We start from the raw sequence: 21,649 nt of genomic DNA on the forward strand, positions 1-21,649 counted from the left end.
TATTCTCCTCCAACACCATAATTCAAAGGCATCAATTCTTCTATGGTCTTTCTTATTCACTGTCCAGCTTTCGCATCCATATGGGGTTATTGAAAATACCATGGCTTGGGTCAGGCGCACCTTAAGCCTCAAGCTGACATCTTTGCTCTTCAACACTTTGAAAAGTTCCTGTGCAGCAGATTTGCCTAATGCAATACGTTGTCTAATCTCTTGACTGCTGCTTCCGTGAGTGTTGATAGTTGATTCAAGAGGAATGAAGTCCTTGAAAGCTTCAATTTTTTTCTCCATTGATAAGAATGTTGTTTATTGATTCAGAGGTGAGGATTTTTGTTTTCTTTACATTGAGATGTAATCCATACCGAAAGCTGTGCTCTTTGATCTTCGTCAGTAAATGTTTTATGTCCTCTTCACTTTCAGCAAGCAAGGTTGTATCATCTGTATATAAAGATTTTAATGGTAGAATCATCCCGGATCTCCAGCAGAAGACAAAGAGGGAGTCCCTTCTATGTGTGCTTTAAATTGGTCACACCCCCATAGAAGCATCCCTTCAGTTGACTGGCGGCTCATAGTCAATCATCATAGAGTTAACTATGCCTATATTAGGTTCATCACTATAGGAATAAGCACACTAACAACTGCTAACACTCTGGAAATCCTGGTGACTCGAGTTGACATAGAACCCTAAGCATTACATACACAGATTAAATAGACATGGTGAACAGAGACAACTCTGATACAAGCCTTTCATTTTTCAAACAATGTAGTATCCACTTCTGCTTAAATGACTACCTCTTGATCTATGTACTGGTTCTGTATGCGCACAATGAAGTGTTCTGGAATCCCAATTCTTCACAACATTATTCATAATTTATGATGATTTACACTGTTGAATGGCTTTGTACAGTCAATAAAACAGAGAAGTCCTGATGTGGCATTGTAGGATAAGTACTGGAATGCTAGGTCAGTTTCTATCACAAAGTCTGTAGTTCAAGTTAACCACTGCTCCTCCAAAACCCTATACAGGGTTGCTATGAGTTGGAACCCACGCGATGGCACTTAACAACAACAAACATCTTTCTGGTATTTTCTGTTTTCACTCATGAGCCATCTGACATCAATAACGATATTCCTCATCCCATCCCTCTTCAGAATCTGGCTTGAATTTCTGGCAGTTTCTTATTAATATACTGTTGCAACCTATTTAGGATTCTTGTCAGTAAAATATTACTTACACATGACTCTAATGATAGTGTTCAATCATTTCTGTAGTCTTTTGGATCACATTTATTTGGAATGGGCTCAAATATGGTTCTTTTTCAGTATGCTTAGGCTAAAGAGTGTCAGAGTTCTCATTCTTCAGCCTCTTCTCATTCAAAGTTGGTCTTCACTGTTCTTTTGTCTTTAGGGAGGTGGTGGTGTGCCATGGAGACAGTTCCAACTCATAGCAATCGTGTACAGGATTTCCAAGGCTGTAAATCTTTATGGGAGCAGAATTCCTCATCTTTCTCCTGCAGAACAGCTAGTAGTTTCAAATTGCTGACCTTGAGGTTAGCAGCCTGATTCATAACCACTACACTACCAGAGCTCCTTGTCTTTAGAGTCAAGCATCATATTGTACTCAATGGGTCTCACTTCTGGTCATGAAACATAGTTCCCTACCTAGTAATCTATCAACATATCAGTTCTTACAACCATAGGATTCTCCAATGTCTGCATCAAGTAGTTTCAAGTAAAAGAAATATAACTTAGGATACAAATAGTAGAGCATTTTTTCTGGAATATTTCCCCCAGGTGGATGAAATGTATGAATGTTACAGCATAAATACCCACAGGATCAACCAAAAGAACACTGAGGGTTTTCCATGGAGGCAGGGTGTGAAATATACAGAGAGAACATAACGGGAGCATTAAGAAACCTGTGACTTCATGTGAGATACAATTGAACTAAAACAAACCCTGATTGTGGTTATAATTGTTGATTCAAGATGAACAAGGCACTCCATGAAAGACATGGTGGCATTGGATAAAGTTTGGAATGGTCCCTAATATAATAATAATAATAAAAAGGCATATGTTTTGCTATGATTCTGAATACCAAGCTATATAAACTTTGAAACATATCCAACAAAAAATGAAATTTTAATTAAAAAATTATTTGTTGCTTATGAAAAGTAAGTTTTCAGGAAGCCAGTACTGTGATAAAAGGAGATTGCCAATAGTCTGTCATGTCAAGTTCACAAACTAAGAAGACATAAGAAAAAATTCAACAGAATTTGTGTGAATAAAACAGCATTTGAAATTAGAAATTAAAAACATATACAAGGTGGAAAGAAATTAAACTTTCCTATGGTTTTGTTTGTACTTGCACTCAAACTTTATTGAATTTTCAGAGAAGAAAACTTGCTTTAAAATGTTAAATTAAAATACATAGCTATAAGATATAATTATTTAAAGAAAGACATTTTAAATACATGGATTCATCTACTATTTCTCAATATTTATCTTATGCAAATTCTGACATACAACAAACGTGTTAATTGAGTAAATGAATAAAATCTAGTAATGTCATGTTGTTGTTGTTGTTAAGTGCCATCGAGTCGGGTCCGACATAAGTATGTGAAAATAAAGAATGCATATATCTCTATGTATACACATAATCAATTTAATGAATCAAGTTCAGCATTTAAAAGCATTCATTACGAGGGTTATATTGATGGATGTATACTCAAGAGACGACATTCCACTCAATGATCCTAGTATTACAAGGGTCATATACAAACTTACCAGCAATAACTTAGGAGGAATAATAAAATTTCCCTCAGATAATTGAATAGTAGATCACACAAATAATTGGACTATAAATATTTAGACTTGGCTTATGAAGTTAGAGTAGTTTGGAGACCAGATTAAGACTAGTACTTTATCTAACTGATCAATGTAGAGAAATAATGTGTCAGTTAGAAGCAGGAATACTACCAGCTATAAAATATAAAACAATCAACACGGAGGTACAAATACCATCGAAAAAAGATGTTTCTCTTGAAAATCAGTCACACATATTCTCAATTTATCAAATACTATGTTGTGAAATTGTTGCATAAGATTTAAGAACATGATATTATAACTCTTTAAATCATGTAATCAATAATTCATTTTAAATTCAAGTTCTTACTCAGCAGACAAAGTCATGATGGATTGTGTCTGTGTATATCTATAAGGAAACACTGTACTGACCCAGTCATTATAAAACAGAACCTGCTCATCTTAATATTTTTAAATTTTAATTAAAGCACATTCATAAATTAGTATGCAAATTTATAGAAGTATATTTAAAGAAAGTTTATATATCATATGTCAATGCCTTTGAAAAATGGAATATTTCAAGACTCTAACATGATCTAATACTTGGACCCATACTGTTTGACTGTACTAAATTCACTTATGACATTTTCTGAGGCAATAGAACATGTAGCCAGATGTTGTTACTCCTGTTCACACAACTAAATCACTGTGCCTCCAGAATTTAACCACTGTCATTGAGTATCTCTCTATCTGTGGATTAATTGGAACTTCCGTGGTATTGCAGATAATAGAGCAGACCACTGAGTCAGAGAAATTGAACCCAAATGTAACCTAATGAATGAAATGCATTAGTTAACTGAACTATGAAATATATTTCAATAAATACTAATAAAATCAATACAATATCAGATGTAGTATGAGAAATTCAGCTCATAACTCATTAAACTTCACAAACACAGAATCCCACAAACAAATATGGATATGACCAATAAAGGCTACAGGTACTGTGGAGAACATTAACTCTAATGTTATTTTCTAGATTTTATGTCATGATGAGAGTTGGGAAATGTTTTTTATTTAATATGTATTCTCACACATATTTACTCTTTTAAGAACTTATATTACTCTCACCCTTCCACTTTTCTTACTGTATCTGTATTATGAACAACTGATCTGAGAAGATGAATAATATGAAGAAGAACATCGCATCTTCATTGGAGGAAGAGTCATAAACAAATTGTGACAGCAGATGACACAACCTGGTGCGCTAGAAGCAAAGAGAATTTCAAGTACTTACTGATGAAGAACAAACAATACAGCCTTAATGTCAAGGTGGCAAGTTCTTTTTGTTTTGTTTAAGAAAATAACATTTATTAGGAGTCCTGATATGGCACTGTGGGTTATTGTGTTGGACCGCAATTTCGTTTGAACCTCAGTGTTGGCGGTTCAGGCTCAACAGCTGCTCCTCAGAAACCAACTTGACAGCACTTAAGAACAACATTTCTTAAGAATGCTGTACTCAGCCATGCATTATTATAAATATGCATACAAAACTAATTAAAAGAGACATGTTCTTTTCCCTCTGAGCTGAGTTTGTTGGTATAGCTTGTTATGCTTTGCAGAAATAGAAGCAAAAATGTAGCATCTCAGTAGTAAAAGTTGGAACATTAACAATAAACATACCAACAATAAAATTATTCTTTATATTTTTAGGTGCTGCTGAATTGGTTTTACTTGTAGTGAACCTATGTACAACAGAATGAAACACCACCTGGTCTTGCACCACGCTCATAATTGCTGCTACGCTTGAGTCCATTGTTGCTTCCACTGTGCCAATCCATCTCTTTGGGGGGGGGCGGTCTCCTTTTTCACTGTCCCTTCACTTTACTAAGCATGATGTCTTTCTCCAGAAACTGGTCCCTCCTGATAATATGTCCAAAGTATGAGAGATGAAGTCTGACCATTTGGCTTCTAAGGAGCATTCTGGTTGTACTTCTTCCAACACAGATTCAATTGCTCTTCGGGCAGTCTATGATGTCATAAATATTATCCTTCAACAACACATGTCAAATGAATCAATTCTTATAAGGTCTTCCTTATTCATTGTCCAGCTTTCACATGCATATGTGGCTATTGAAAATGCCATGTTTTGGTCAGGTGCACCTTAGTCCTCAAACTGACTTTGCTCTTAAACACATTAAACAGGTCATGTGCAGCAATGATATTATTGTTGTTGTTAAGTGCCGTTGAATCAGTTCTGACCCATAGCGACCCTGTATAGGGTTTCCAAGGAGTGACTGGTGAGCTTGAACCACCGACCTTGTAGTTCAAGTGGCTTTGCATTCTGGCACATTAACCCACAGTGCCGTACCAGAAAGAGACATATGTGACTCCATAGAAAGGAAATATTTTGAGACTAAATTTTTCTTCATGGAATTAAAATGATCTATTTTAAATAGCATGGAAAACAAAAGCAGATTAACTCCAATAAAAAACAAACAGTGAAATAAAAGGCATCGTCTTTGTAATAGATATGATAAAACTATAAAAGAAAGTAATAGAAATCTTAGAAAACAAATCATGAACCTCTTCTTTGTGCATAATAGGGATTATCTGAATAGAGAACAGATCATACAAAAAGTAGAACTAGGAAGAGAAACAAAGGAAGAAATGCATCTTTCTACAAAGACATGGTGCTCTAAATTTAGAAATTAATTCACAAAACAATTCCAAAATTAATGACTAAAGCCCAAGTCCATTAAATGTCAAGCCACGAGTACTCACATATCAATCAGTGAGATACATTTAAAAGTCAGAAGAGATTCAGCCTTTTAATTCAAAAAACAGAGTGCTCTGAGATAACATCTACAGAGCTTTGTGTGAAGTAGTGTTACATCAAATATCTCTATACCAAGCAAAGTTGCTGAATTTATGAAGAAAAAATAAGTACAAAGGTTATCTGCTATTCTAAAAATGTTTCATCTCACATGTCCACATACATACAGATCTGAAAATGCACTGTAGCTAAATGAAATATCTACTCACCAATGGGGGAGCTGTAGCAAGAGCGAAGTATGTCATGAAATAATCAGATAATAGAAATTCGCTATATCTAAGTACAAATGTTAATGTACTCTCATAATAATGAAAAGGTTAAAAATAATCTACTTGTAACCATGCAACTGTTGTTGTTAGGTGTCATATAGTCAATTTCAACTAATTGCAGTCCTATGAACAACAGAACAGAATAATACACTGCCAGGTCCTGCTCCGTCCTCACAATTATAGTTATGGTTGAGCCCATTGTTGCAGCCACTGTCAGTTTATCTCATTAGGGACTTCCACTTTTTCCTGACCCTGTACTTTGTTTGTCAAGCATGATGTAGTCTTCCAGGGACTGGTCAACACCATAAATCAAATACATCAATCCTCCTCTAATCTTCCTTATTCATTGCCCAGCTTTCACATACATATGAGGTTACTAAAAATACCAAGACTTGGGTCAGGTGAATCTTAGTCTTCAAAGTGACATCTTTGTGTTTTTTTTAAAACTCTCTAAAGAGGTCTTTTTCAGCAGATTGGCTTAATGCAATGCACCATTAATTTTTTTTGAATGCTCCATCCATGACTGCTGTTTGTGCATTCAAGTAAAATGAAATCTTTGACAACTTTGATCTTTTCTCCATTTTTCATGTTATTTATTGTTTCAGTAGTGAGAATTTTTTGTTTTCCTTACATTGAGGTGCAACCCACACAGTAAATACTTGAATTCCTCTTCACATTCAACAAGTAAATTTGTGTAATCTGCATGTTGTTTTTGTTATGTGCTGTGGAGTCAGTTCTGACTCATAGCAACCTTGTACAGGGTTTCCGAGGCTGTAAACCTTTACGGGAGCAGAAAGTCTCATCTTTCTCCAGCGGGACAGCTGGTAGTTTCAAACTGCTGACCTTGAGGTTCGCAGCCCGATTCATAACCACGACGCTACCAGAGCTCCTTATATCACAGGTTATTGATGGCTCTTTCCAATCCTGATGTCACGTTCTTTTTCAAACAATCCAGCTTCATGGATTATTTGCTCCGCATACAAATGGAATAAGTGTGAAAGGGAACTTACCTTTCCTGATTTTAAACCACCCAATATCTCCTTGTTCTGTTCAAATGACTGCCTCTTTGTTGAAGTATAGATTCCTCATGGGCAAAATTAAGTGTTTAGGAATTCTTATTCTTTTCAATGTTATCCATGATTTGTTCTCATAGTCACAGTTGGATTCTTTTACATAGTCAATAAAACATAAGTAAACACTTTTCAGGTATTCTCTGTTTTCAACTATGGTTCATTTGACATCATCTGTGATATCCTTCATGCTGAGTGTGCTTCAGTATCTGATATTAATTTATGGCAGTTGTTTGCTGATGTGTTACTGCAACTGTTTTTGAGTTACTGTCATCAGAATTTTACTTGAATTTGATATTTCTGATACTGTTCAATGACTTCAGCATTCCATTGGGCCACCTTTCTTTGGAATGGGCACAAATATGGATCTCTTACAATTGGTTAGCCAAGAAGCTGTCTTCCAAATTTCTTGGCATAGATGAGAGCTTGCCTCTAGTGCTGCATCAGTTTGTTAAAACATCTCAATTTGTATTCCATCAATTTGTAGCTTGTTGGTTTTCACACAAACCTTCAGTGTAGCTTGGACTTCTTCCTTCAATATCATCAGTTCTTGCTCATATGGTACCTCTTGAAATTGTTGAACATCAGCCAATTCTTTTTGATGCAGTGACTCTGTGTAGTTCTTCCATCTTTTCTTTTCTTTTTTTTTTTTATGTTTTCTACATCATTCAATATTTTCCCAATAGAATTCTTCAGTATTGCAAGTTAAGACTTAAATGTTTTCTGTCAGCTTGACAATTGCTAAATGTAAAGTTGCTATGAGTTGATACCGACTCATAGCAACCTTATGCACAACAGAAGCAAACACTGCCCAGTCCTGTACCAACCTCACAATTGCTGCTACACTTGAGCACATTGTGGTTAATAAGTAAATTTAAATATTATTTGTAATAATTAGTCTTCCTTGTAGACCTATGGATATAATCCTATCAGACAGCATTGTATTTTGAGGTTCTGAAATGTTCTTTTTGATGATGAGTACAACACCATTTTATTGTTACCAGCATAGCAAACCATATGATTTTCTGATTCAAAATGGCCAATAGCAGTTCATTTCAGTGAACTGACACCTAGGATATTTATCGCTATGTGCTCCATTAAGGTTTTGATGATATCTACTTTTCCTAGATTTATATTTTGCATACTCCATGTTCCAATTATTAATGGATCTTTGCAGCTCTTTCTTCTCATTTTAAGTTGTGTTCCATCAACAAATGAAGGTCCCAATAACTTTGTTCCATTACATCATTAAGGTCAATTCTACTGTGAGGAGGCAGCTCTTACCCACTAGTATTTTGAGTGCCCTCTAACCTTAGTGGCTTATCTTTACTTTTGCACATAGTATCAGACAATCTTCTGCTACAACTCATAGTTTTCAGCTAATAGTACTTCAAAAGAGGTCCATCTCTCCTTTTATCTAGTTTGTTTTAGTCTAGATACACTGCTGAAACTGGTCAACCATGGGTAACCCTGCTGGTATTTAAAACACTGATAGTATATCTTCCAACATCACAGTAACACACAAACCACCACATTACAACCAACTGAGAGATGAAGGTGGAATCATAAAATAGCATCATCAACATAGACAAAAAACTTAGATCACCCATGACTTGCAATCGGGATGGTACAATTAGGAAGACTGAGAAAGTCAATGGAAATTTCTTTAGACTTGAGGTGAAGAGTAATGCCAGTTCTGACCTTTCCCCCATTTATCCTCTGCTGCACGCTGAATGAATGCTTCGGTGTTTCTAATTGTACTAAGCCTGCCATTAGCAAATGTCTGGCTGTTCAGTCTCTAAGACTTGTGAGGAGTCCTGATGTGGCAAGATCATACACTGGATCACAGGTCGGTTTGAACCTCAAGGTCAGTAGCTCAAAACTACCAGCTGTTCCATGGGAGAAAGATGAGGCTTTCTACTCCCATAAAGATTTACAGCCTCGGAAACCCTAAGCAGGGTCACTATGAGTCAGAACTGACTCCACGGAACATAACAATAACAACATAGTCTGAACTTTCATATGAGCAATGAATGGTATGTTCCTCAGTGTGTTCTTAACCTAGTTTTGGTTGATGATAATAAGTTTTTCTACCATCTCTTCCCACAGCTGTTGTCAGTTTGATTTCTGTGTATGTCATTTGGTGACGCCTTTTATGTTGTTTTAAACATGTATTTGCAATGAATAAGTCTTTGATTTTACAAAATTCTATCATGCAATCTCCAGCATAATTTGTATCACCAAGGCCATATTTTCTAATATAGACTTTTTGAATCCAACCTTTGTATTCCAATCACCAGTAATTATCATTACATCTTTATTGCATGTTTAATTAATTTAAAACTGAAATTGTTAAAAAGTCTCAATTTCATCACACTGGCAATAGTGATTGGTATGTCAGTTTGAATGATAGTGGTATTAACTGTTCTTCCTTGTAGGTTTGTGGATATTATCCTATCACAAACAGCTTCAAGACAGATCTTGAAAAGTTCTTTTTGATGATGAATGTGAAACCATTCCTCTTCAATTTGTCATTCCTAGAATAGTAAACCATAAGATTGTCAGATTTAAAATAGCCAATACCAATCTATTTCAGCTCACTTATACCTAGGATATGGATTTTTATGTTTCCATTTCACTTTTAATAGCTTTCGACTTTCCTAGATCTATATTTCATCCATTCATTTTCTGGTTTACTTATGCATGTTTACAGCTGTTTCTCCTCATTTTGAGTTGTGCACCATCAGCAAGTGAAGGTCCCAAATAGTTTACTCGAATTGTTTCATCATTGTCAGCTCTACTTTGAAGTGGCAGCTCTTTCCCAGTTGTATGTGAGTACCTTTCAATCTAAGAGCTCATCTTCTGGCACTATACCTGACAATATTATGGTACTTTTCATCATGTTTCAATATTTTACATTCTGGTGTTATCTGACAGTGTTCCACTGCTATTCATAAGGTTTTCAATGACAAAATATTCAGATTCGTAACCGCTAAGCTACCAGATCGTGTTAGCTCAGGCGATAGTTGAAGAAAATCAATACAAATCTATAAGACCCCAGATTTGACCTTGAACATATCCCACCTAAAGTTATAGATATCTCAAGGAGAGATTTAACACATTCAACACTAATAACTGAAAGCCAAAAGAGTTTGGGATGACATCAATAATATCATACAAGATGAAATCAAAAGGTCATTAAGAAGACAAGAAGGAAGGAAAAAGACCAAGACCAAAATTGGTGTCAGAAGAGACTCTGAAACTTGCTCTCCAGTATAGAAATGCTAAAGCAAATGGAAGGTATGAAGAAGTAAAAGAGTTCAACAGAAAATTTCAAAGGAAGCTTGAGAGAAGAAGGTCAAATATTATTAAGAAATGCACAAAAACCTGGAATTAGAAAGCCAAAAGGGAAGAACACACTCAGCATTTCTCGATCGATAGAACTGAAGAAAAAAATTAAATTATCAACATGCTTTATTGAAAAAGCTTAAGGGCAAACTATTGAACGCTGAAAAAATCATCAAAAGAATATGGAGGGAATATACAGAATCACTCTACCAAAAATAAATGGATGGTGCTCAAACATTCCAAGACTAGCATATGATTAAAAACCAAAGTTATTGAAGGAAGACGTCCAAGGTGCACTGAAGGCATTGGCAAATGATGGAATACAAACTGAAATATTTTGACAAACTGATGTTAACACTGGAGGTACTCACTACTCATCTAAGCCAAGAAATTTAGAATACAGCTTACCTGGCCAATTGAGTAGAGGAGATCCATACTTGTGCCCATTCCAAAGAGAGGTGACCTGCTGGCAACCACAGCATATGTAACCAGCACTGAGAAGTTGAGGCACAAGGATAACATGGACGAAAATCCAGTCTTTGAGCCCTCCTCAGGTTTACGGGCCGTGGACCCCGTGGGCCAAGGAAGTAACTCCCTTAAATCCCGGGTTCATGGCTTTGGCGAACTCACTGTTTGGCCACTCTGTGCAATTTTTCTTAATTGTACTTTTGTGCATTCTGTACTTGTTCTTTATGCTCTTAACTCCAGTAATTGTAGCTTCTGGGAAAGTGATTGTTTTTAGTAATAATACGCACAACGTTTTGATCAATGGCTCTCATGTAAATGTCACTGCCCCAGTAACAAGAGTTGTGCGTGAGGCTATGAAAAATAAAAGTACAGAAAAACAGGATGTAGCAACGCAGAGAATATGTAACAATTGTTTTCTAACCAATTACTCAGTTATGTTTAATATTAAACAGATACATGAGCTGTTAATGTCTATGTACAATAATAACACTGAAACTAGTAGCTACCCCCTGAAGACACCCCTATGTATGTATGTTGTGCTCTTGATGTTTTTCATGGGAATCTTGCTGTATGTGATAATTTTATGCACCCCCAAACCGCTTCCGGGTATGATCAACTTAATCCAGATGCTCCTCTTCCCCCCGAAGGTATATTGGGAATATAATAGTAATGAACATTGTTATATCTAGATATAGAAACCGGAATGGGATTAAAAGAATGTAAAGAGGAAACCACACCTTCTTAGAAAAGTCAAAACCTGTTTTTCACCTTCCCTATAATTGTAGAAGCAAGGAGGAAAGAATCATTAGTCTAATAATTGAAGCCAGGTATCTGAAATCTTGTTCACTAACAAAAGCATGTATTTTCTGCCTGCAAAAGACACAGAAGCAGTTTAAGTTTCTTTAGAGAGTATAACTTAATCTTTATTAAAAACTATAAAGCCTCTCACCTTCACCCACTTGTGATTAAGTGTTGAAAATATGTTAAACACCTTCTAAGAAACCGCAAGTTGCTGCCCTAGGTTACACAGACCTAGAAGTTAATACATAATCTATAATTGCTTGCTTGAACTTTTTTATAGAAATAAGAATTTTAGGTTATTAGGTAAATCATGATGTACGCAAAAATATGTTAAGGATAGATCTGTGAATCATTATGTCTGTATCACATGAATGATCTCATATCCTGTCTTAAGTGAATAATCAACATTTTTGTCATTATTTTCTTTTGTGTCAATTTCCTTCTTCTGACAATAAAAGACTGGGGCTCTGCTAGCATCGTGTGCTAGCTTGCCTGTCAGCTTGCATCAATCTTGTCTCTGTCTTTTCTGTCTCTTTTCTTTCGCCTACTAGACATCTCACTTTCGTGAAACCCCGCGTTTGCCGAGGTGATCCTTTGTTGAGGCGGGACCCCGACTCAGGACCCCCGGCAGTGACCCAGTGGGATGTGGAAATCATTGGACAATATCCTTAATATCACATGCAAGTAAAATTTTGATAAAGACAATTCAAAAATGGCCACAACAATACACTGACAGCGAACTACCAGAAGTTCAATTTGGATTCAGATGAGGGCATGGAATGAGGGCTTTCATTCCTGATGTCAGAAGGATCTTGGCTGAAAGCAGAGAATACCAGAAAGATACTTACTGTTGCTTTGTTGACTATGTGAATACTTTTGACTGTGTGGTTTATGACAAACTATGGATAACATTGCGGAGAATGTGCTCACGAAGATCCTATACATACACCAAGACATAGTTGTCTGAACAGAACAATGGGACACTGAATGCTTTAAAATTAGGAAAGGTGTGCACCAGGGTTGTTTTCTTTCCCTATACTTATTCAATCTGTATGCTGAGCAAATAATCCAAGACGCTGGTTTATATGAAGAACATGGCACCAGGATTAGAGGAAGACTCTTTAACAATATATGATATGCAGATAATATAACTTTGCCTGCTGAAAGGAAGAAGGACTTACTGGTGAAGATCTGTATGGGTTGCAACTCAATGCAAAGAAAACAAAAATCTTCACCACTCAATCAATAAATATAATAAATGGAGAAAAGATTTACCTTGTCAAAGATTTCATTTTGTTTGGATCCACTATAAACACTCATGGAAGCAGCAACCAAGAAATCAAACAAAGTATTGCATTTGGCAAATCTGCTGCACCCGAACGTCTTTAAAGTTTTGAAGAGCAAAGAAGTCAGTTTGAAGACTAAGGTGTGCTTGATCCAAGCCTTGGTATTTTCAATCACCTTATATGCATGTGAAAGTTGGGCAGTGAGTAAGAAAGACTGCAGAAGAATTGATGCATTTGAGCTATGGTGTAGAAGAATAATATTAAATTTCCATGGATTTCCAGAAGAACAAACAAATCTGTGTTGAAAGAAGTACAACCAGAATTCTCCTTCAAAGCTAGGATGCAAGGACTTTTCTCTTATAACTTCACATATATTATCAACCAGTCCCTAGAGAAGGATGTCATGCTGTGTAAAGTGCAGGGTCAGTAAAATAGAGAATGATTCCAAATGAGATGTATTGACACAGTTTTGGCAGCAATGAACTCAAACTTAATGAATGAGGACGGTGCAGGACTAGGACGTGTTTCATTCTGTTTTGTATAAGGTTACTAAGAGTCGGAACTGACTCCACTACACCTAACAACAACACAATACAAAATTAAATAATAAAATGTTAATATCTATACTTATTGTTCTTAAGTGCCATTGAGTCAGTTCCAACCCATAGCGATCCTGTACAAGGTTTCCTAGACTGCCATTGAGTCAGTTCCAATCCATGGTGATCCTGTACAGGGTTTCCTAGGAGCAGCTGGTGAGCTTGAACCACTGATCTTGCGGTTCAAAGCACTTTGCAGTCCAGTGCATTAACCCACACAGCACCACACCAGGACTCCAATAATCAAATAGTTTACTGAAAAATATTTTTAAATTTATTATGTTTTGGTCCCAGGATTAGAGTATGTTTTGCATATATTTTCCAATAAAGAAAAGAATGCACACCTATACATACAAGCTCACCAGCTTCTCCTTGGAAAGCCTATATATGGTCGCTATGGGTCGGGACCGACTCGATGGTACAACAACAACAACACATACAATAAAATTTATGAAAGCTGAAGCTCAACAGGCCTGCCTTGTTCTCCAGATTCCCGAGTGTTCTTCCTTTAATAGGATGCAGTCTTACCACTTTTCTATCATTCAGTTTTGTGGAAAACACTTGAATTCTCCTTCTCTGATAGATTTCCTTCTCTGATAATTTCATCTGATCGTTTTGCCCTGTCCAGATTCTGATGTGCAGATTTTACCACATGTAAATATGTATATATAAATTTATGAGAAGAATATAAGATGTTGACATTTTCCTTTAATTTTTCATTGTGAATTGAGTGAAGGTTTACAGATAAGATCATAAGTTTACATTCAACAAATTCTACACTATGTTCATTTCCATGTTTTCAATCCTCTCCGTGTAACATCAGTTATCCTGCTTCCTCCCTGTGGTTCCTATTTGCATTCTACCAAACTTCCTATCCCTTCTCAACTATATCTTTAGGAAAATGTTACCCGTTTGGTTCAGAACAATTGACTATTCCATCATTAGTGTGCCTTACTGTTGTGGTTCCTCCCTATAAACCTATCTACTGCTTGACTGAAAATTGGGCCACAGGTTCCTTTCTTGACCTGAGGGTGGTAGAGGACCAGAGTCTCTGCTTCCTCCATTCTCTTTCTGACCAGTAAGCCCATTTTTTTTTTCTTTTAATTATTCCATTATTTTGAGTTTTATTCCACATTTTCTCCCACTGTATCCAGGACCCTATAATGTGATCTTTTTCAGGGCAGGTGGTAGTGGTAGCTGGGCATCATCTAGTTCTTCTGGTCTCACTGTCAAGGAGACTGATGTTCACATGTTTCATTAGTCTGTTGGGCTAATTGAGTCCAAGCCTCTTCAATTCTTATCACTCTTCTTTCTTCAGCACATGGGGAGGCCAATATCTGCACCTAGACTGCCACACATGAACTTTCAAGATCCCAGATGATACTTACCCAAGCAGGATTTAGAACATTGTCTCTGTGAACCACGTTATGCCAATTGACTTTGGTATCCTGAGATTATGGTGCTGAGCCCCCAGGCCCAGCAACTCATGGCCTTAAGACATTTGATAATATCTAGGAAGTTTACATTATTTTGCCTGCTGTATGGTCCACCACATTCCTAGTTGTGTTTGCATGAAAGGTAAATATTCATGTACAAATATCCTCTTTCAAACTCATATATTTATGGATATATCTCCCACTTGTCCTCCATTACCCATTCAGCCTATGTCTCAATCCATGTATCTATACAAAGAACGCTGTTGTTCCAAGGTTGTCTATAGATCACTATTGCCCTCTAGTCCCTTTAGCCTATGCATACCTCCCTGTTTCTTTACCTGCCTCCATTATTCTTCTGCAACCTTCCCTCCTGATCACCAGAACTAACATATGTCTACCCTCTGGCCAGTGAATTACTTTCCCCTCCCTCTCACCACTGGTAACCATCAAAAAATGTTTCTTTTGTATGGAAAACTTTATCTAAGCTTTTACAATAATGGTCTCATACAATATTTGTCCTTCTGTGATTGATAATTTCACTCAGCATAATGTTGACATTTTTTTTAATTGCTGCCAATTTACATTTTTGGACTTCTGGTGTGTCACTATAGGATCAGCACTGGACTGTGAACCATAGGTGGGCAGTTCAAACCCACCAACTGCTCCTCGGAAACCCTGTATAGGGTCACTATGAGTTGACATCAATTTACTTGATGACACTTAACAACAACAATTTACATTATATTTTAGTCTATTTTAAAAAATTATTGTAATTTGAGTGAAAGTTTTCAAAGCAAATTGGGTTTTCACTCAACAATTCATATTTGGTTTGTTTCCTGTTGTTGATTGTAAATGCACAATGTAACAGCATTCTTCCTACTTCCTCTTTATGCCTAATGTTTCCATTTGCCCTATTCCTTCCTTTCTTTGGAGATTTTTCCTTTGCCAACTACTGAACTTTTATCTCATTTAATCCATTGTTATAAGGAGTGTATACTTATGGTTGTCTTCTGTTTGGCTGAAAATTGAATGAAGGGTCTAGAGATTTGGGGGCTCCATCAGTTTCTATCAGTTTACTAAGTTGAGATACCTGTTTTATGATAATCAATTAATTTCACATTTTCCTCCCACTGCTATTTAGGACATTCTATTGCAATCCTTTAAGAGTATTCAGCAGTAATAGCTGGGCACTGTCTAGTTTTTCTGGTCTCAGGTTCATGGGTACAGGTTCACATGGTCCATTAGTTTTTTGGACTAAGTGTTTCCATGTGCCATTGATTTTCTTCATACTTCATTGCTCTAGATGAGGAGAAACCAATAGCTATAACATAAATGGCCAATTGCAAGCTTTTCAGATCCCAGTAACTACTCATCAAGGTTCAATATTACCATTGTCTTTGTAGAACATGCTACTGACATTGATGTTGTCCTCTACAACTCCTGAGCCTCATATTCAAGTGACTCATTCTCTCAAAGTTGTGATGGGTTAGAAGTTTATATAACTTTTACCTGTTTGTTTTATTGTTGTTGTTAGGTGCCATCAAGTCAATTCAGACTCATCATGATGCTATGCACAGCAGTCCTGCACCATCCACACAATTATTATACTTCAGCCCACTGCGGCTGCCACTGTGTCAAGCCATCATCTTGGGGTCTTCCTCTTTTTCAATGACCCTCCATTTTACCAAGCAAAATGTTCTTCTTCAGGAACTGGTTGTTGTTGTTGTTGTCAGGTGCCATCGAGTCAGAACCGACTCATAGCGACCCCATGTACAGCAGAACGAAACAATGTCCGATCCTGGGCCAACCTCACTACCGCCGCCACACTTGACGCCATCAATGATGTCACCTGGCTGATCCATCTCATTGGGGGTCTTCCTGTTTTTCTCTGACCTTCCACCTTACCCAGCATGACATCCTTCTCCAGCGACTGTTCTCTCCGGACAATGTGTCCAAAGTATGAGAGATGAAGCTTAGCTATCTTGGCCTCCAAGGAGCACTCTGGTTGCACTTCTTCCAAAACAGATCTATTGGTTCTTTTGGCAGCCCATGGCACTTTCAGTATTCTCCTCCAACACCACAACTCAAAGGCATCAATTCTTCTACGATCTTCCTTATTCACTGTCCAGCTTTCACATCCATATGAGGTTATTGAAAATACCATGGCTTGGGTCAGGCGCACCTTAGTCCTCAAGCTGACATCTCTGCTCTTCAATACTTTAAAAAAGTTCCTGTGCAGCAGATTTGCCCAATGCAATACGTCATCTGATCTCTTGACTGCTGCTTCCGCGAGTGTTGATAGTTGATCCAAGAAGAATGAAGAAGTGTCCTTGACAACCTCAATCTCTTCTCCTGGTAATATTTCTGAAGTATGAGAGATGAAATCTTGACATCTTGGGTTTAAGGAGCATTCTCAGTGTACTTCTTCAAAGACAGATTTGTTCCTTTCACTGGCAGTCCATGATACTTTAAATATTCTTCTCCAAGACCATAACTCAAATACATCAATTCTTCTATGCTCTTTCTTATACATTGGCAACCTTTCACATGCATATCAGGCTATTGAAAATAACATGACCTGTGTTAGGCGCACTTTAGTCCTCAAACTGATTTATCTTTGCTCTGGAAGAGTTTAAAGAAGTCTTGTACAACAAATTTGCCCAATGCAATATGTGTTTTGATTTCTTGCCTGCTCCTTCCATGAGTGTTAATAGTAGATCAAAGCAAAATGAAGTCTTTGACAACTTCAATATTTTCTCCATCATTGGTCTGCGGTGCCATCTATACTGAAGACTATAGTCTTTGATCTTCATCAGTATTTCAAGTCTTCTTCACATCCAGCAAACAAAGTTGTATCATATGCACATCATTGGATTTTAATGAGTTTTCTGCCAATCCTGATATTATTCTTCATAGTATCCAGCTTCTCAGATTATTTGCTCAGTATATAAATTGAATAAGTATTTTGAAAGTAAAGAGAAAGCCCAGGCACACACCTATCCTGATTTTAAACTATTCAGTATCCCCTTGTTCTGCTCAAATGATTGCCTCATAGTCTATATATAGGTTTCTTCTGAGCACAAGTGTTTTAGAACACCCATTCTTCACAATGTTATCCATAGTTTTTCATGATCCACACATTCATAAGCTTTTCATAGTCAATAAAGCATAAGTAAATATCATTCTTGTAATCTCTGCTTTTTTCCAGAGCCTCTTCTGAATCTGACTCGAATTTCTGACAGTTCCCTGTTGATGTTCTGTTGCTGTTGTTTTTTAATTATTTTATTTGCATGTTATATTAATGATATTTTTCAATGATTTTTGCATTGTGTTAGGCCACATCTCTTTGGAATGGGCACAGATATGATCTAGTCCAATCAGTTGGCCAAGTAGCGGTCTTCCAAATTTCTTGGCTTACATGAATGAGCACCTTCAGTTTTGCTTCAGTTTGTTGAATTTTTTAAATTTGTATTCCATCAGTTCCTGGAGCCTTCTTTTAAACCTAAACCTTCAGAGCAGCTTGGATTTCTTCCTTCAGTACCATTAGTTCTTAATCATATGCTTCCTCTTGAAAGCTGAACATTGATTTTAAAAGCTGAACATTGAAAATAAAACATTTATTTTTAGTACAGAGACTCTGTGTATTTCTTCCATCTTCTTTGGATGCTTTCTACCTCATTCAATAATTTGACCATAAAATCCTTGAATCTTACAAAGTGAGGCTCAATTTTTTCTTCAGGCCTTTCAGCTTAAGAAATGCTTAGTTTGTTCTTCTGTTATGGTTTCTAAATCCAGGTCTTGGCACATTTCATTATAATACTTTGTCTTCTCAAGCTGCCCTTTGAAATGTTCTCAGCCTTTGATATCTTCATCTCTTCCAGTTGTTTTAGCATTTCTACACTGGAGAGCAAGTTTCAGAATCTCTTCTGATTTCCCATTTTGTTTTTTCTTTCTTGCTGTGTAAAGGCCTTTTGCTTTATTCCTCTATGACATTCTTGATGTCATCACAAAGCTCTTCTAGTATTTAGTCATTAGCACCCAGTGCATCAAATCTGTCTGTTCTTGAGATGGTCCTAAATTGAGATGGGATATGTTCAAGGTCATATTTGGCTCTCACAAATTTGTTTTAATTTTCTTCAGCCTCAGTCTGAACTTGCACATGTGCAATTGATTAACTTTTCCACAATCTATTCCAGGTCTTGTTTTGACTGATGATATTGAGTTTTTCCACCATCTGTTCCCACATATGTAATCAATTTTACTTCTGTGTATGGCATGTGGTGAGGTTCATGTATACATTGTTTTTTATATTTATTCTCTCCTTCCATTATTCCTTCTTGCAATGTTTCCTGGGGTGCAGTTTTGCTACTTTTTTTAAAAAAAGAATATTAAAAATATCAAATAGGATAGGTAAAATGCATCAAGTGACTTGCAGACAGTAGGTGAACACACAGCTTGTAGACATGTAAGACACAGATAAATTGAATAGTGCATATGTGTTTCTGAAAACAGAAAGAAAGGGGAAATACAGTCACCAAGTAAGTGCCACATTCCAGAGGTACCAATTATTCATGACAAGAACAGCAGCTATAAATCGGCCATCTGTTGGAGGCACCCACGTTTGTCCCTACTGTTCTCTAAGAAGGCTTATAAAAGCTCTTCAACAGGCTCTTGGTGACTGACAAGTTGTTCTGTCCTCTTATCTCTTCAATAGAATAAGTGCATGTTGATTCCAGTCACTTTTGGTCTGCTTAGTCTTGCAACTATCATTCTTGTAGCCACCACACTACTATGGGAAGTATGATGTTGCAGAGAGGAAGTTTTGTGTCAGAAGTCCTGGTGTGGCACTGTAGGATAAGTCCGGGACAGCTAATTGCAATGTCAGCAGTTCAAATCCACCAGTCACTCTTTGGAAACCCTGTATAGGGTTGATATGAGTCAGAACCTACTCAACAGCACTTAACAACAAGCAACACATTGTTTTGTAACATAATTTCAATGAAAGATAATTGCTTTAATCTGATTTGGTAAACCACATGTTTTGGGCACTTTAATTTGTTCTTTGATCCTTTTTCTGTGTCTTCACTGAGATTGTTTCGCCTGAGGGTCTACTCAGAATATCTACAGCACTTTGCTCCTTGCCATCTCACAAGCACCCAGTTCAGTCAAACATTTCTTCTTTGCTCTGTCTTCCTTATTAGCTTTTTTCCCCACTCTTCTCACTAAATCCTATGCATTTTCCCCTGAACACCAGTTCTGCCCGCAACCATCTATGGTGTTTAGCAATGCTCTTTAGATTGTACAGACCTTGTACAATGATTTATTATGTAAGCGGTGTATCAGTCATTATAGAAATACTCATTACACATGTAACATATACCAATTTAACATTTTATCTGTAAGCCAGGAATCACTATAAGCCAGAAATATTAAAGCAATTGAAAAATAATTTGAATCAGGGCTTAACCACCTTTCTAGTTTTCCTTAAGAGTAAATGAGATTTTGGAAACAAACTTATTCAAGAGTATATGTTTTTAAATGACTACAATGATGATCCTCTTACAAACAAAAATGGTTTAAAATTAGTTTTAGCGCTTCAGTAATTGTAAATGCTGCAGTCTGACATCTTTTTTCTTTTGTTCAATCATTATTATGAGACTGCAAACTTCCCAGGGGTATATCTATGAGACCTAAGTGCTCTTCTCTTTCAATTTTCAATGTTTATTTGTTGCAAATAGCCAATTTAGGGAGAACTACATTGAGCCACAGAGACTCTGGATGAACTCTTACAAGAACTGATCTAAAAATCAGTAGCATGCCAGTAATTTTAAATTGCCCTAACATTTTCTTTATTTCATAAAGTATATTTAATTTTTTAATGCATGCTAGTTACTTCAATGAGGCACATAGAAAACAACAACACATATACATATGTTTTAGTTATCTAGTGTGATAAGTGATAGGCAGCAACAAATAGAAAATTATTTTAGGAAGCTAGATGTCTGAATTTAGGGCTTTGGCACTAAGAGAAGACTCTTTTTTGTAAGTTTTGAGGGAGGGGGTTTCTTGTGTCTTCTCAGCTGTTTCTTGGTTCTCTTCAGGTAGTATGTTGTTTACCTCGTCCCACTTAAGCTTGCTAACTTTCTTCTATTCTTAATCTGCTCTTTTACATCTCAAATAAGACTGATTTATTACACATCACACACTAACCACAGGTATTTGTTACTGTGGTTGTTAAGTGGTGACTCAAAGCCACTCTGTACAGGGTTTCCAAGGAAACACTTGTGAGTTTGAACTGCCGACCCTGCAGTACAGTGCTTATCCTAGGGCTTTGGATTTATAACACATAGTTTTGGGAGGACACAATTCAGTCAACAACAATGCGTAAAGGAGGTTGACATTGATTTGAATTTTTAAATAAATAAATATCAAATTAGAAGATAATCTATGCTCACATTATGATTTTATAATTTCAATATTATAAGAGTCCTGATGTGGCACTGTAGGATAAGCACTGGACTGCTAACCTAAAGGTCAGAAGTTAAAAAACTCATAAGGCCCTTGGAAACCCTCATAGGGTCGTTGTGAGTCAGAATGGACTCAAGAGCACTTAACAACAACAAAAACAAAAACAACAATATTGCTGAAATCATGCCTGTAATTACAGATATTTACAGATTAAACTGTTTCAGTTTGTGTTATCATTGCTCAGGAAACAAGAGTAGAAAATTCCTGAT

The sequence above is a fragment of the Chrysochloris asiatica genome, unplaced genomic scaffold, assembly GCF_000296735.1.
Source record: "Chrysochloris asiatica unplaced genomic scaffold, ChrAsi1.0 scaffold00044, whole genome shotgun sequence".
Classification (NCBI taxonomy): Eukaryota; Metazoa; Chordata; class Mammalia; order Afrosoricida; family Chrysochloridae; genus Chrysochloris; species Chrysochloris asiatica.